The sequence below is a fragment of the Staurois parvus genome, unplaced genomic scaffold (genome assembly GCF_062004578.1).
Source record: "Staurois parvus isolate SC_StPar_1 unplaced genomic scaffold, SC_StPar_1.0 ptg001396l, whole genome shotgun sequence".
NCBI lineage: Eukaryota > Metazoa > Chordata > Amphibia > Anura > Ranidae > Staurois > Staurois parvus.
This window is the reverse complement of record NW_028319192.1, coordinates 684,451-690,552: the sequence shown is the minus strand read 5'-3', so window position 1 is coordinate 690,552 and position 6,102 is coordinate 684,451.

Here is a 6,102-nt window from a genome sequence, read left to right as displayed (position 1 = left end):
AGAATGGGGTCTCAGTGATTTCTCAGGCTGGAATGAAATGTGGTGTCAGGTGGGGAGTGGTAAATTCAGGAGGGGGGGGTAGCAGCTGTCCATGGCAGAGAGGAGGACAGACAGAACAACAGCTGCACAAAGTTCCCGGATCCAGAGCCGTGCAGAACATTCACCAGCTGATAGATACAAACATTTCCCCAGTTTCTAAAATATGAGTGCAGAGCTAAAAACTGCACGTCATAAATGCCATAAACGCATGTGACTTAAACGCATATGTGAGTAAAGTGCTGAAAGTGCAATATTAATAGAACTAGTTCAAGATGACATAAAATGCAATAAAAGAAGTTCATCAGAGCATTTGTGAATGTAAAACGTCTCTTGTGCAAAGATATCAGCTGAAGAGATGCCTATGATTGGCCGTGACGTTATCCGGGAAGAGTAACGGTGTAAAAGCTTGTAAAAGGAAATCCCCCCCCTCGGGACGGACGTACACTCACCAGACCATCAATTATAATGTGCATTGATTAGAATACATGGCACATCTGGGGGTGCAGCGGTATGCTGACAGCTACGGGGCCATCCGTCCATCCGTCAGGGTGGGTGCCTGGTGGTCCTGGGGGGAATGAGCTCAGCCACAGGAGCCACAAAGGTGCTTATAGTGTAGTATTTTATGTAAGGTAATAATAGGAAGTAACATAAAAACGTATCCATGTGGAGTACTAAAATAAATACATAAATGAATAAAGTACCAAAATGGCTGCCGCTCACCAGTAGTGGCAGCTAGAGGTCAGCAATAGGGCTCCACCCAACGCGTTTCGTGTAATAACACCTCCTCAGGGGTGTACCCATTGATGAACGTATTTTATTGCATTTTATGTCATCTTGAACTAGTTCTATTAATATTGCACTTTCAGCACTTTACTCACACATGCGTTTATGGAATTTATGACATGCATTTTTTAGCGCTGCACTAATATAACAATTGTGATTCTGGGACTGTGACCTATACCCCGAGTGCCGGCTGCTTTTCATTCATTTGAATATATATCATTGTAATTTCATATACGGCATTTAGCGCTGGCTCTATTATCTTTTCTACAAACATTTCCCCAGAATTGCGGCTCCTCCTTCGGTGTCACCAGTCGGGTTTTTGGGGTTTTCTTCATTGTTTTACAGCAGCAATAAAATAAATTCCCCATAAATGCTGTTCCTCCGAACAATAATAAAAGGGTTTATAGCGCACCAAGCGCAGGCGTATTGCACCCGAGCACCAAATTCCCATCCCACACTCTGAGATAAAAAGTCATAAAAATCCCCCAAAAAGTCACCATCATGTCGGAAAGGAGAGGCGGGGTCTCCCAGGCAGCTCAGAGAGGGCGGGCAGCCTGTGTACCCACTGTGACAAGTGGTGGTGGTGGACATGGTGCAGGCAGGGCACTCCTGGCCTTTGTTTCCTCTGCTGGCCGTGTTATTGAGCCAGAACATGCAGAAGAGGTGGGGGAGGGGAGAAGTCAGCCATCCTCATCCACCTCCTCCTCTGTCACCCCGGATCATACTTCTCCTTCCACCGCAGCGGACAAAGCCCACGTCACCGCTAGCCACGCCTACTTCTTGACATCTGACCACCAAATGTCAGACCTGTTGTCACATTGCAGCGAGTGCTGGGCGGGTCAGTGGGCGTCGTCTGACGATGGATTACAACGATGGAAACATTTTTTGTCTTTTTTATTATTATAAAGGATTCGTCATAAACTGTTGTTGTGATTTTTGTTCAATAAAGGAAGTCCGGCGTCTTTATTTTTCACCCCTTACTCATTCACAAGGGGGGGGGGGCAGCATCAGGGTGCCCCCTTATTTAAAGGGGTACCCTGATACTAATGAGCCCCCCCACAGCTTACCCCCACAACCACCAGGCCAGGGTGGTGGGGAAGAGGTCCTTGCCCTCATCGGTTTGGGGACACCATCTCAATACTGAGGGTACGTTGCCACAGGGAGGGTGTGTGCTCAGTCCTCCCCTCCCTCCTCTCCTGGTCTGTCAGGTCTGTGCTCAGATCAAGGGTCTGGTAAGAATTTGGGGGGACCCCTCACTCCCCCCATTATTTAGGGGTGGGGTTCCCATTAAAAGTCCCACCAGGCCTAAAGGGTCCTGGCTTCTTAAAAAGTCTGCTATGGATTGGGAGGCCCTCCTAACCTTCCTACCACACCTAATGGGTCTGCTATGGATTGGGGGGCCCTCCTAAACTTCCTACCACACCTAATGGGTCTGCTATGGATTGGGGGGTCCCTCAAAACCTTCCTACCACACCTAATGGGTCTGCTATGTATTGGGGGGCCCTCCTAACCTTCCTACCACACATAATCGGTCTGCTATGGATTGGGGGGCCCTCCTAACCTTTCTACCACAACTAATGGGTCTTCTATGGATTTGGGGGTCCCTCCTAACCTTCCTGCCACACCTAATGGGTCTGCTATGGATTGGGGGGGCTCTTAACCTTCCTACATCACCTAATGGGTCTGCTACGGATTGGGGGGTCCTTCTATCCTTCCTACCACACCTAATAGGTCTGTTCATGACTGGGGGGCCCTCCTAACCTTTCTACCACACCTAATGGGTCTGCCATTGATTGGGGGACCCTCCTAATCTTCCTACCACTCCTAATGGGTCTGCTATGTATTGGGGGGCCCTCCTAACCTTCCAACCACACCTAATGGGTCTGCTATGGATTGGGGGGCCCCCCTAACCTTCCTTCCTTACCTAATGGGTCTTCTATGGATTGGGTGGCCCTCCTAACCTTCCTACCACACCTAATCGGTCTGCTATGGATTGGGGGTCCCTTCTAACCTTCCTACCACACCTAATGGGTCTGCTATGGATTGGGGTCCCTCCTAACCTTCCTACCACATCTTATGGATCTGCTATGGATTGGGGGGGCCTCCTAACCTTCCTACCACACCTAATGGGTCTGCTATGGATTAGGGGTCCCTCCTAAGCTTTCTACCGCACCTAATGGGTCTGCTATGGATCGGGGGGGGTCCTCCTCAACTTCGTTCCACACCTAATGGGTCTGCTACGGATTGGGGGCCCCCCCTAACCTTCCTACCACACTTAATTGGTCTGCTATGGATTGGGGGGTCCCTCCTAATCTTCCTACCACACCTAATGGGTCTGCTATGGATTGGGGAGCACTCCCAGCCTTCCTACCACACCTAATGGGTCTGCTATGGATTGGGGGGCCCTCCTAACCTTCCTACCACACCTAATGGGTCTGCTATGGATTGAGGGGTCCCTCCTAACCTTCCTACCACACCTAATGGGTCTGCTATGGATTCAGGGGCACTCCTAGACTTCCTACCACACATAATGGGTCTGCTATGGATTGGGGGGGGTCTTCCTAACCTTTCTGCCACACCTAATGGGTCTGCTATGGATTGGGGGGGTCCCTCCTAACCTTCCTACCACACCTAATGGGTGTGCTATGGATTGGGGGCCCTCCTAACCTTTTTTTTTAAAATAAAATACATACATTGTACAGATGATACATAGTCACGGGTAATTTAGCCCCTCCCCCCGGCATGATATTTAAAGGGATATCTCTTTTTTTTAATGTACTGCTCCTATCAAAATGTTACTTTTTGGAAGCCAATGTCCCTGATGTGGGGACCCCCGCACCCCTTTCATGGCCAATAACAGGCATATTCACCTTCACAATGGGCCCTTGTGAATGGACAAGTTGTGGTCCCATAGACTTGCATTGAGTTGGAGATTGGTGGTGGATCGTTCATTAGGGTGGAACGTTCCATGGAGAAGTGAACACGGGGGAGGTCAGCCCATCACTACGGGGGAGGTCAGCCCATCACTACGGGGGAGGTCAGCCCATCACTACGGGGGGAGGTCAGCCCATCACTACGGGGGAGGTCAGCCAATCACTACGGAGGAGACATTGCTGTCTACACACCCAGGTTTGGTGGGTCTACTATAGTGTCCGGCTGGATGTTCCTTGTGTTTGGAGAGGGCCAACCATGTCCCACAATGCACTGCGCCCTGACCCGATTGTGATTGGCCGAAGCATCGCACCTGACCTGTGCCCATGGTGAAGGCTTCTATGCCAGGTATTGGCCACAAAAGGGGTCTGGGGCTCCGGGGGGCCCTCGGGGACAGGGATCAAGGAAATGTAGTCACAAAGTACCATTCTTAAAGGGGCAGTCAGTCTTCATCGCTAAAAGGAAAAAAATGAAATATTCCTTTAAACCTCATTCCTGGGGGGGAGGGGAGGGGGTCCCCTAAACTTCCTGCAAAGTCCCCCATCTGTACAATGTATGGAACTGACTGCAGCAGGACCCCTCCCCCCCAATCCATACCCCCTCCCCCCAAATCCATACCGTACCCATAGATCTGATAGGAAGGTTAGGAGGGGCCCCACAATGGCTTACCAGACCAAGTGACCTTGACATTAGGATGGTGTCACCAAACTAATGGAGACAATGGCCTCTTCCATACAACCCTGGCCCGGTGGTTGTCAAGGACATACTACTCCACTGACACCAATGTAAGGACATACTACTCCACTGACACCAATGTATGGGACATACTACTCCACTGACACCAATGTATGGGACATACTACTCCACTGAAACCAATGTAAGAGATATACTACTTCACTGACACCAATGTAAGGACATACTACTCCACTGACACCAATGTAAGGACATACTACTTCACTGACACCAATGTAAGAGAGATACTACTCCACTGACACCAATGTAAGATAGATACTATTCCACTGACACCAATGTAAGGACATACTACTCCACTGACACCAATGTAAGTGAGGTACTACTCCACTGACACCAATGTAAGGGACATACTACTCCATTGACACCAATGTAAGTGAGGTACTACACCACTGACACCAATGTAAGGGACATACTACTCCATTGACACCAATGTAAGTGAGGTACTACTCCACTGACACCAATGTAAGGACATACTACTCCAATGACACCAATGTAAGGGCATAGTACTCCACTGACACCAACGTAAAAGAGATACTACTCCACTTATACCAATATAAGAGAGATACTCCACTGACACCAGTGTAAGGACATACTACTCCACTGACACCAATGTAAGGGACATACTACTCCACTGACACCAATGTAAGGGACATACTACTCCACTGACACCAATGTAAGGACATACTACTCCACTGACACCAATGTAAGGGACATACTACTCCACTGACAACAATATATGGGACATACTACTCCACTGACACCAATGTAAGGGACATACTACTCCACTGACACCAATGTAAGAGATATACTACTCCACTGACACCAATGTAAGGGACATACTACTCCACTGACACCAATGTAAGGACATACTACTCCACTGACACCAATGTAAGGACATACTACTCCACTGAGAACAATATATGGGACATACTACTCCAATGACACCAATGTAAGGGCATAGTACTCCACTGACACCAACGTAAAAGAGATACTACTCCACTTATACCAATATAAGAGAGATACTCCACTGACACCAGTGTAAGGACATACTACTCCACTGACACCAATGTAAGGGACATACTACTCCACTGACACCAATGTAAGGGACATACTACTCCACTGACACCAATGTAAGGACATACTACTCCACTGACACCAATGTAAGGGACATACTACTCCACTGACAAAAATATATGGGACATACTACTCCACTGACACCAATGTAAGGACATACTACTCCACTGACACCAATGTAAGGGACATACTACTCCACTGACACCAATGTAAGGACATACTACTCCACTGACACCAATGTAAGGACATACTACTCCATTGACACCAATGTAAGGGACATACTACTCCACTGACACCAATGTAAGGGACATACTACTCCACTGATACCGATGTAAGGGACATACTACTCCACTGACAACAATATATGGGACATACTACTCCAATGACACCAATGTAAGGGCATAGTACTCCACTGACACCAACGTAAAAGAGATACTACTCCACTTATACCAATATAAGAGAGATACTCCACTGACACCAATGTAAGGGACATACTACTCCACTGACACCAATGTAAGGGAC